The following is an 11,475-nucleotide window of genomic DNA, read 5'->3' as shown; positions in this document are numbered from 1 at the left end:
GAGGACTGGGAGGATGTCTGGAAGGATTAATAAAACTAGATGATGGGGCAGTATGATGGCAAATGAAATTCAGTGAAGATAAACACATGAAAATATATCAGGGGAAAAAAATAAGCTGTTTGTGTACACTGTGAATTCTGAAATTAGCTGCAACTTCGCAAAGAATGATCTTGGTGTTGTTAGGGTAAGGCAAGGTCTAATAACTGATGCAGAAGAAAGTAGTGAGGGAGATCCTGGAGCACGTTAGCATAGGGTGGAGGACTGATTTTCTGAACAATACACTTTACTGAAACCATTAAAATGTAACAAATGTTGATTTTAACTCAAGTACGAGAAATTGCGCCTGAGTAAACTTCCTAAGATTAGTTCCAGTTTCACAATCTAAATGGATGCTGTGTAGTATTTGAACCTGGGATTTTCAGCAATAAAAACATCTTACACTGATCAGACTAAAAAATGTTTGGATGAAATTTGGTCTCCTTTTTGCTATGGGGACTTTTGTCTTTAATTTTACCAAGTCCAGGATTTTATTTCAGTTCCATAGCTAAAGACAAAAGAGACTTCTGACGCTTATGTACTCTACTGACTGAAACTAAATGCTGATGTTGTGCTATGTCGCAATTACAAGACACAGAAAAACTCTTTAGTCTAATAGCTTAGACAAAATAATAGTCATTGGGAAATCTAGAAAAATGTTTAGTAGAGAACTTTTGTCTTCATTGCCAAAATTGGTCATAATTTGCTTCCCCACATCAAGGAAAAGAAAAAAAAAAAAAAAAAAAAAGAAGCATTCATGAAACTCCCCTTTCCATTGACTGGAGGAGAATCATCCCCAAATTTTCTGTATATACATGTGTATATAAAGAGAGCAGGAAGGACTGCCATGGCAAGAGATTAAAATAAAAGGATTAAAATGTCATTAGATGAACAAATATGAATTCATGGGTTTCAAATATTATTTGACTGTGAGAATGGTACCAATGACTGCAGTGCTTACTTCTGTTGTTTAGGAAAAGCAAGTACATTTACAATATCAGCATTTGAATCTTAAATTTATTTGTCATGTTGTGCTGCTCCATTTTCTGACTGATGATGAGATTTATCTTTGAGATAAAAGCTTTGTCTCGCAGAACCTCACAATGAGATATTATTTAGCACTTGCAGAATATCAGACTTGGAGTGGGGGGCTGCTTTTTGAGTGTCACTCCTATGACCAAATGGGGCCAAATATGGCTGTGCCCCAGAGCAGTACCTGCAGTGCTGGCTGGGAGGAGAAACCAGAAGCTGGAAGGGAAATGTGTGTCTCTTGGGCACCAAAATACCTTGCTGCAACTCCGTATGACTCTTCATAAATATGAACGTGGAATTCAATTCTGTGCAAAGGATTAGCTGAGACTTCTCATAGGAGTAAAATTCACCCTGAAGTAGTGTGTCATTAAGCTGTATAACTAAGAATATTTCACCGAACTATAATGAATTTAGCCTTTCCCTGAAGGTAAGAATATACTACTGCCCTGTTGCAGATAGGTTAATTATTATTTAGAGGGGTAATTGTTCTCTGAAAGGTCATAATTCATAGCACAAAGAAACTTCAGAAATTAGTCTAAGAATCCTTACTCCCAGTATTTGTTTCTATGTAATATGTATTTGTTGTTCTGTTTTTGGCACTGGAGTAAAAGTATTTTTCTTTGGCAGTGTACCAGAGTGAATATCACTGAGCACGCACCGCATGGACGCAGGTTTAGAATATTTCCAGTAGCCATAACTCCTTGAGCTGCACAGGCACCCTGTATTTGTTTCACTTTCAGGATGCTTGGCTTGTCTTTAACCACCATCCATTTAAAGAAAGAAGTCTCTCTGAAGCAAAAAGTACCATTTTCAGATAGAGGGTCAAAATGTCAAGTTTTGAAAGCAACACATCCTGAATTCTTTCTCCCGACTTCTGGCAGAACTGTTTCAGCCACTCCTGCCAAAACTGTGTGTTACAGCAAATTTATTAGATGTTAAAAACTGATATTAGCCCAACTTTACCTTGCACTGAAACAACAGAGGTTGCCCAGCCTTCCCTTTCTGGCTATTTGTTTGGTATCCTGAGCTCCCTAGCGCTGCCCCAGCTGGCTCTACCCAAGAAGTGAAGTCTTTCCGAAATGTGTTATGCCTCATCTAGCTACTGACAGGACAATGGATACGAAGCCCTTTGTAAACTTCTGTATGTGTCATACAGCAGGTCTGCTGGTCCTCTGGCAAGTTAAAAAACATTTTCTTCCAGGACCAATGAGACCTGATCCAAAGATGCTGAGTCTCAGTAGCCAGGTGGCCCATGACCTATAGTTTGGACCTGTTGCAGCTCTGGATCATGAGATGTCTAGTGATGTCTGTGAAATAAAGTTTGCTAACAGAGCATAGCGTGGATTTGGTCTCTTCCAGATGTTCACCAGAGCATGGGGAAGACGTACGTAGTCAAAGAAAGGAAAATGGTCGGTGCTTATGTACAGTGGTTGAAGTTACTAGATTCATGATATCAGCCATAATGATACAGAGAGCTTCCTTTTTAGCAGATATCAGAGTTTCTAAACAGATCCAGATGACCACTGAAGGTTTCCCCTTTGAAGGAATGGAGTACTCTGGCTCCAGCAGCTGTGAGGCATTAGGCTTTCAAAGATACTCAGAATCATGTGTGGTCCTTAAGAATTTATAGCTCAGCTTTCCTGGAGGTAATTTTGATACCAGCCCCTACTGGACTGACAGACTGGGCTGGAGAAATACCCACCTTGAAGGCAGCTCTTCTTCTGCAGAAAGTATGTCAGCCTTACCTTTTGTCATGTAACTGACCCCTCTCTTGGGGCAAGCACCACAGCGGCTAGGAACATGGATGTTTTGAAAATGCTATCTTCAGATACAGTCCTGCCCCTTCTGCGAAGTGGTATCGTCTGGGACTTCCCACCTGGATCCTTACTTTATCTCCTTGTAAGATCTCAGCACACCAGATCTGTACTTCTGCCTGACTCTGGGTCCCATCCATACCGGAATTAAAAATACAAAGTGACAAATTATACCAAAAACAGCAGCAATAACCATGACAACAACAATAATATGGAGGCTTTGGTGCGTCTCTGTGGTACTGAGGTTCCACTCTGAATCTTCTGCCACTGGAGCATTCTTCTGAGGTGAAAATCATTCACATCTGCAGTTGGCAGAGTGCAGTCAGCACCCTAGGGTGCTGAGGGAGCTAGTGGAGGTAATTGCCAAGCTGATTTCCACCGTCTATCAGCGTTCCTGGTTATCTGGAGAGGTCCCAGAGGACTGGGGGCTTGCTGATGTGACTCCCATCTACAAGAAGGGCCATAAGGAGGACCCGGGGAACTACAGGCCTGTAGCCTGACCTCAGTTCCAGGGAAAGTTATGGAGCACATCATCTTGGGTGAGATCACATGGCACTTGCGTGGCATCCGGGGGATCAGGCCCAGCCAGCACGGGTTCATGAAAGGCAGGTCATGCTTGTCCAACCTCATCTCCTTCTATGATCATGTGACCAGACTGGTAGATGAGGGAAGGGCTGTTGATGTAGTCTATTTAGACTTCAGCAAGGCCTTTGGCACGGTCTCCCACAGTATTCTCCTGGGGAAACTGTCTGCCCGTGGCCTGGACAGGTACACTCTTCTCTGGGTAAAGAACTGGCAGGAGGGCCGTGCCCAGAGGGTCGTGGTTAACAGAGTTAAGTCCAGCTGGCGTCCTGTTACAAGTGGGGTCGGTACTGGGGCCTATCTTGTTTAATATCTTTATTGATGATCTGGATGAGGGGACTGTGCGTACCCTCAGTAAGTTTGCAGATGACACCAAGTTGGGAGATAGTGTCGGTCTGCCTGAGGATAGGGTGGCCCTTCAGAGGGATCTGGATAGGCTGGACTGCTGGGCTGAGGCCAATGGGATGAGGTTTAACATGGCTAAGTGCCAGGTCCTGCACTTTGGCCACAACAACCCCATGCAGCGCTCTAGGCTTGGGGGAGAGTGGCTAGAAGACTGTGAAGAGGAAAGAGACCTGGGAGTGTTGATCGATGCTCGCCTGAACATGAGCTGGCAGTGTGCCCAGGTGGCCAAGAAGGCCAATGTCATCCTGGCTCGTATTAGAAATAGTGTGGCCAGCAGGTCCAGGGAGGTGATCACCCCCTGTACTCTGCTCTGGTGAGGCCACACCTCGAGTACTGTGTTCAGTTTTGGGCCCCTCACTACAAGAAGGACATCAAAGCCCTGGAGCGTGTCCAGAGAAGGGCAACAAAACTGGTGAGGGGTCTGGAACACAAGTCTTGTGAGGAGATGCTGAGGAAGCTGGGGTTGCTTAGTCTGGAAAAGAGGAGGCTCAGGGGAGGCCTCATTGCACTCTACAACTTCCTGAAGGGAGGTTGTGATGAGGAGGGTGTCGGCCTCTTCTCTCAGATAACTAATGATAGGACTCGAGGAAATGCCCACAAGTTGCACCTGGGGAGATTTAGATTAGACATCATGAAAATTTTGTTTTCTCAAAGAATGGTCAGGCACTGGAACGGCCTGCCCAGGGAGGTGGTGGAGTCACTGCCCCTTGCAATGTTCAAGAAGCAGCTGGACAAGATGCTACGAGATGATTTAATAGCTTAGTGGGTAGTATTGGTAATAGGAGGATGGTTGGACTAGCTAATCTTGTAGATCCTTTCTAACCTTGTGTTTCTATGATTCTATAATTGGCAGAACTGGAACAAAGCTCCTAAGGAAGTGGCAATGAACCATACACACACATCATCCCTGTCTGTCTGCTCAGGTCTCCTTGTGAACAATGGAAATCCATCCCTGACTTTTTAATGTATGGGAAATGTAGGGTACCCCGAGCAGGATGTGGTGGCAGCAGAGACCTACTTTTAGAGTCCAGAGCTAGGCTGGGCTTTGAGCTGTGTGAGATCTGAAGGAGCGCTGCAAGCAGCGAACCACCAGGCCTGTAAGGGTTGGGAGCGGGGTGGGAGCCTGGCCCTCAGCCCATGAGGCCTGGCAGCACCAGGATGTTCCTGGCCAAACCTTCCTCCTCGCCTACTGCTTAGTCCTTGGTCACAGTCATACATGCTTCTTTTGCACTCCCAGTGTCCTCACGCCTTCTCTCCTTCATGCTTACCTTCAGCGAGTGGTACTGGGAGCAAGCTGGAGCTACTCTGCTTCCTTGTGACCCTCTGGTCACAAGGCAGCAGTGAAAAGGAGACCCACTAATAGGCAAGAAAGAGAAAGCCGAAAGGACAACTAATTAAGCGGAATATCTGGAAACTCTCCAGCCATAGCTTTAAGCCAAGCTGCAAAGAGAGATGGGGAAAGTGGAAGAAGGGGAGTTCTGCTTAGCAGGACCGCTAAAGCTCTCTGGAGAAAAATAGTTGCCAGAAAGCAGAGACACTGAACTGCCCCCTGCCCTGGGGTTGGGAAGAATTAGAACTGCCCCTGAGATCTAGGGAACAAAACAAGTGTGTGCTTGTAGGAGTGTGGGTAAACAGTCACTGAACAATTCCAGTGCATCAGATTGGGCATCGGTAATTTACTGAGTGCAGCCTTCAGTAACAGTAATTCTGTTAAAAATAAATAAATAAATAAATAAATAAATAAATAAGTACAGCTGATGGGTATCTTGTGACAGTTACTCACATGAAGCTCTGCAGATAAGGCTCAACTAAATTTATTATATGACCGATGCTGTCATGTTCATTTAAAAAAAATGACCAACCAACAAACAAACAAACAAAACCCACCAACCCAACCCAACCCAACAAACAAAAAGCCCTAATTTGATTAGTAACCTTGCTCATTTGTGAAATTTCTGAAAAGATTCTCCAGTTACCAGTATCTGGTGCTGTGAATATTACGATGTTCTGTACATCAGACACTGTAAGACATGGAGCAGGGTCAGTGACCTCCTGGTATAGGGTCTGTACAGGTTGCTGGCAGGTTGTATGAGGACTTTATAGTGCAGTTTGCAGTAAGAGGGTCCAGGGGATTTTGAAAGGATGTCAGTGATGACATCACTTAACTCAATAAAAATACATGAATTGCTTGCTGTCCTAGGGATACTTTTAGTGTTTTAGCTGATTATTGTAAGCTTGTTAGGGCTTCTTTTGATAATCCAAATCTTAAATGCTGTAACAAATTTATAGATCCAATCTCAGATCCAATCATTTAGTTTTCTAACTTTCCATAGAAACTAAACTGAGCTCACATTGTTTTTGTTTTTGCATACACAACAACAGGGGAAAAGTCTTCTTACACTAATTTGTAGTGGTGAAATAGAAAACAGGTTAGTATTTATGCCCAACCATGTGTGAAATTAGTATCCTACAAGTGCACTGAAATGAATGCTTGTGGTAATAAAGTAGTAGTCACTGTTTAATTTTAATGCATGCTTCACCTTAAAATTGTTTTTCTGAATAGCTAATATGTGCATTTAAAATTCTCCCCCAAACATTTCAATGTTTAATATTTCCTTTTTCTAGTTTAGCTCTGTAACTCTTTCTGCACGGGGCAGAATGTGCCTGGGAGGTTGCAGGGAGTACAAAAACTCCTGGTAAATAAATAATTCTGTGTATCATTAAGAATCGGGCCAAATTGCAGAGCCAGGATTAAAAGTTTGCAAGAAATTTAGTAAGAAGAAAATGTTCCAGCTTAACAGTGCTTAAGACTGAAGTTCTTTGTGTACATAAAAATAGAGCGTAGACTTGGCCAATGCAAGCTTGTCTTGTCTGCCCTGCTGTAGCAAATGGGATCTGGCTGAAGGATACCACCTTTGCAATTAGTTTTATTTTTATTTATTTATTTATTTATTTTCCCCGCTATTTAATAGAAATGGTGATCCACTGGCACTAGCAATTTAATTAACAAGTGTAACAAAACAGCTACCATGGGAAAAAAGATTTTCAGTCACGATTGACTCTTTCCAGACTCAGATCTGTAAACTTAGCAAAGGACCTGTGCAAAACTATTATATAGTTTTTAAATTATCTTGCTAATTGTTGTCACTGTCTTCTAGATGGGGTAGTGTTTTTGAGGAGGAGTGATTATTGCTCATCTTCCTGCCCAAGTTCAGGGAAATTAGAGATAATGTTGACTCTTGAAGCAGGAGAGTAGGTGGCAACCGATAGACATTCCCACTTCAGCTTTGGAGGACAACAGCAGCAGGGATGATGCTGAGACAAACCCTTTGCCATGGGATTAAGGCTTGCTCCATGCCTACTCATACAGCTGTTCACGTCTGAGTAAAGGGTCAAGCTAACTTGCATGTGTAACGTACACATGGCTGCTGCAAAGCCAACCTCGAAGTGCGCATTGTCTATTGAACACAGCAATAATCTTTGATGTATGTGTGGGCATTTGTGTCTAAACATGTGAAACATGCCTTCTGCCTCCTCCATCCTGCCCTAGAGGCTTCTTTGTGCACCATGTTTCTGGGGGCTCACAGATTTTCCCCTGCAGGATTCCTAATAGTCTGGAATATGAGCGGACACTTCCACCCCCTGCACTCAGCCCAGTGTAAGAGCACCGTAATTTCAACTCTAATACCTAGGCATGGGTCTGAACAGCTCTCTGGGTGTGAGGAATTTTTCTCACATACCCCAGAATGTAACTGCAAATAACTTATTAATGAGGCAGCCCTAGGTGCTTTTAAGACTTAGGTTTTCCTGCTCTGCTGTTGAGGCTTTCTTTTTGATCCTACCCATTAACACTTTGCATTTAGATGGTGCTGTGACACTGACAGGGAGGGACTTTCTGCACAAGTAACGGTCTCTGCTTCAGCTGTAACTTCAGCTGTTGGCTGAGCCTCGCAGGATGGGTTTTCTCCCCGTCCCTTTTTGAATAAGGAGCCTTGGCATGGGTCCTGAGTGTTGCAGCAATTGACTCCTGATCCCTCCTGTGGGACACGAACATTGCATGTGCTTCCTCTGAGTGCTGCATTGTTTCCAGCACTGCAACTGCCCCACAGCCTTCAAATACACTTCTCCTGTCTTGGATCTGCCGTCTTGGTAAAACGAAATTTATTGATTTGTTGTTCAAATACTTTCCCCTCCTCCCATCCTATAGTTCGCAGGCTTGTGAGATCGAGCTAAAAAATGTTTTGTCTCTGATGCCATCTATTGCTGTCCTGTTGGAAAACTTGACTGTACTAGAGGACTTAAATCAAAAGCCTGTGAGACAGTTTCTGCTACTTGAGCAGCTTCAAGGCTCACACAAATAAGAACATTTGTACCCACCTAAACTAGTTTTTTGTTATGAATTGAAATATTTGCCAAGTAGAGCCATGCGAAAAATTAAAACAGTGTCTGTCAATGAGACTGGTGCATTTTGGCTTATGTAATTCTGCAGGTGGTTTTGTTTGTTTGTTTTGTTTTATTTGGTGTTTTGTATTACAAAGAAATTGGAGGTACCTTCAGCGTTATAACAAAAAGGTGACTTATAGATTGCAGAAAGTATTTTATTCCATATTTAACAGCTCTTCTTTGAATGATACAAATCATGAACTTGTTGCTGAGACTTGAACTGAAGTCATGGTGGGTCCAAGTGGTTGAGGATACTTTACAGTGACAGCCCTGCTTGTATCACAGTGGTAATGAAAATAGCAGCTCACAACGTCTGGGGTTGCACTGGAACTTACTGATATGTGTTCTCCCCATCCTGCATGGCCATGCTGTGTGCAAAACCTGTCAGCAGCACTGGTGCTTTGATGATAATGCCATGAAAACAGTGAAGATGTTGTGTGGGGCTTTACTGGCCAGTGGAGCTGCAAGCTCAGGAGTGCTGTGCCTAGCCCAGCAGAGGTGGCAACAGAAATACACAGCTAGGTCTTGATGTACTTGAATGAAACTAGATTAAAAAAAAAAAAAGACAACAACAACCCTTTATTCTTTAAAAAGTAGGAATTCCCATTTGTTTCAAAGCACGAGAAAGACCTAGGGCCATTCTTGTTCTAATGAAGTTGCCCTATGAAGAAAAAAGTAGTTGTTTGCAGAAACTATCTGTATTTTATACGGTTAAATCTAAGTGCCTTAACTGGTTTAATCATTAACAGAAATCGGTATAGTTATCAGCATGGCAGGTGAGTTAAACGAACTGCCCTCCATCCCTCAGCATTTTCTAAAGTGGTTGCAGGTTATGCAGACAAGGACATTTTCTGTTGCCTATGTGACTTCTACAATCAATGGTATAGGCCACACCTGCAGGGTTCATAATGAAAGGGGAATATAAATTTCTGTCACTGACATCATTAATTCTTTTTGCTGAATAATGCAAAACCTTCCTTGCTATAGGTAACTCCTGCCTAGCTTCTAAGGATGCTCCTGGAGGAGGAACCCTTTGACTCAGAAACCCACCAGACTGTACAAAATCCCAAGTGGACTCTAAGTGCTTCACGGGGAAGTCCCAATCTTCCCAGCTACCAAAACTTTAGCTCACGCTTGCACATCAGTTTGCATGTGAGAGTCTGGGGGGCAGAAAGGGCTAAGGAGTGAAGCAGGGCCATGCACAATGAATATTCAGAGAAGAAATCTCGAGGCAGGATTTGAAATGGTGCAGCTTGCTTAGGCCTTGAAGAGTGAAGGCTTTTCCCCCTTGTGGTGTGGAAAAGGGGTGAGCAGTTGCTGAAGAAGGCTGGTGCTTGGAAGACCGATTGTGCTCAGGTGTTTGTGGTGTGTTAATGCCCTGCTGCTGGAGTTTGGGCCAGTCCTGGTGTGCTGATGGCCCTAAGGAGGCAGCACAGAGGTCTGCACCAAGCAGATAGTTTTCTGCAGATAGTTGTGAAATGACCCTTTTTATCCCTAACCATAAAAAGGTAAATGGCTATACTTAAACATAGCTGGGGTGAGGCTTGGGAAACAGGCAGTAGATCAGAAGGGAGAGAATAAAACAACCAGGGGGAAACTAAATGCTAGATCTCTATAGGATGCTTGTTTATATTTCTGCCATCCCCAGGCCTGATGTATGGTTTGCTTCTGTTTCAGTTCCAGTAGTAAACAGTAAGGTTGGAAAAGATGTGACTGAGATGCGTCTGCTCAGCTTGCCTGCTCAATGCTGTTCTGATACCTCAACTTCTTCAGGGAAAGATTCAGCCCTCTTATCAAGTACAATATACCTAGTCTGTGGGTGCGCATCCAACTCCAGCCTTTCCCCACCCTCTGTTGGGAAGAGAGCTGATGGAGGAAATCCATTGTCCCGTGTTGTCTGAAATGCTCAGCGGTAGAACAGAAAAGGCTCTGCTGGCCTCAGCTGCTAACCTGCCCTACAGATTGAGATCTGATCCAGACAGTGTCGCTTACAACCAATTGGTTCTGAGATTTCTGCTACCCAGAGTGTTTTCTCTCCTGAGACGCACTAGACTGGTGCTGAGCTCTTCTGAAGTGCCCCTGCGAGTCCCTCTGCGGTGACCTGGAGACGTTTTGTCTGTGTCCTCTCCAGCACACTTCCTCCTGTGCACCTCAAGAGTCCCTCAAACGTCTGAGTTCTTCAGTGGCAAAGGAGCGGTGAGTGGGCATCATCCCTACAGGGACACAGGGGGACACGGGTATTCTGGGGGCACAGGGACCTGCTGGCTGAGACCTTCAGTTCTGAGAGTGGAAGATGCTTTTCTGTAACAGGGCTGGGTTATCCAAGGGTGATCCACCCAGAGGGGTGGCTGCTCCAACAGTTGCTTCCCCTTTCCCAGGGCAGAGGTAACAAAAAGATGAGCAACCAAGGTGTGAGAGCAGCCCTGTTTTACAGTGGGGCTTTGCCTAGGTGGAACATTTCTCCTTAAACAACGTTTCTCCTTAAGCAGGCTGCTAGTCGTAGGGCTGTTACGTGATTACAGAAGAATGAGGAGCTGGTGAGACTTCAAATAGGTGAACGGGAGAATAAAGGAAAGTGCCCAAATGGCAAATATCTGCCTTTCTGTCTATCTGTGCCTGTCTGTGCTTGAAATCTTGATAGCTGGGCTTAGGGAATAATATTTAACACAGCTGCTAGAGTACAAACAAGCATTCCTCATGGTGCTCCTTTGGGGACAACAATTATTGTCCCAAATCACAAATACTGCAGCTAGAGCAGAGAAATAAAATCATTTAAATAGCTGCATCAGCAGCTGAGCTGGGACCAGGATCTCGGCTTTTCCAACTCCTTTTTGCCTCTCCACCCCTGGGACCGTAAGGGGTAAGCCACGAAGGCGTACCTGCAGCAACACGCAGCTGCACCGAGCCTTTCCAAAACCCATGAACAGCAACCAGGAAAGGAAAAAAAAAAAAAAAAGGGGGGGTGTGGGGGTGTGTTTCCTTTCAACCAGAGGAGCTATTGCTCTCGATCCCCGACCACCTGCCCAGCTGACAGCCCAGCACCGCGGCTGCTCGCCCGGGGGGCGGAATGGCAGCGGCGCAAGCTGGCGATGCGCACCAGTAGGGCTGCCGAGCAGCCGGGGGAGGACACCCAGCACCAGCCCCCAGCCGGGGCTGGCCGGGG

The sequence above is a fragment of the Cygnus atratus genome, chromosome 6, assembly GCF_013377495.2.
Source record: "Cygnus atratus isolate AKBS03 ecotype Queensland, Australia chromosome 6, CAtr_DNAZoo_HiC_assembly, whole genome shotgun sequence".
NCBI classification, from domain to species: domain Eukaryota; kingdom Metazoa; phylum Chordata; class Aves; order Anseriformes; family Anatidae; genus Cygnus; species Cygnus atratus.
Note: the sequence above shows the minus strand (reverse complement) of the source record.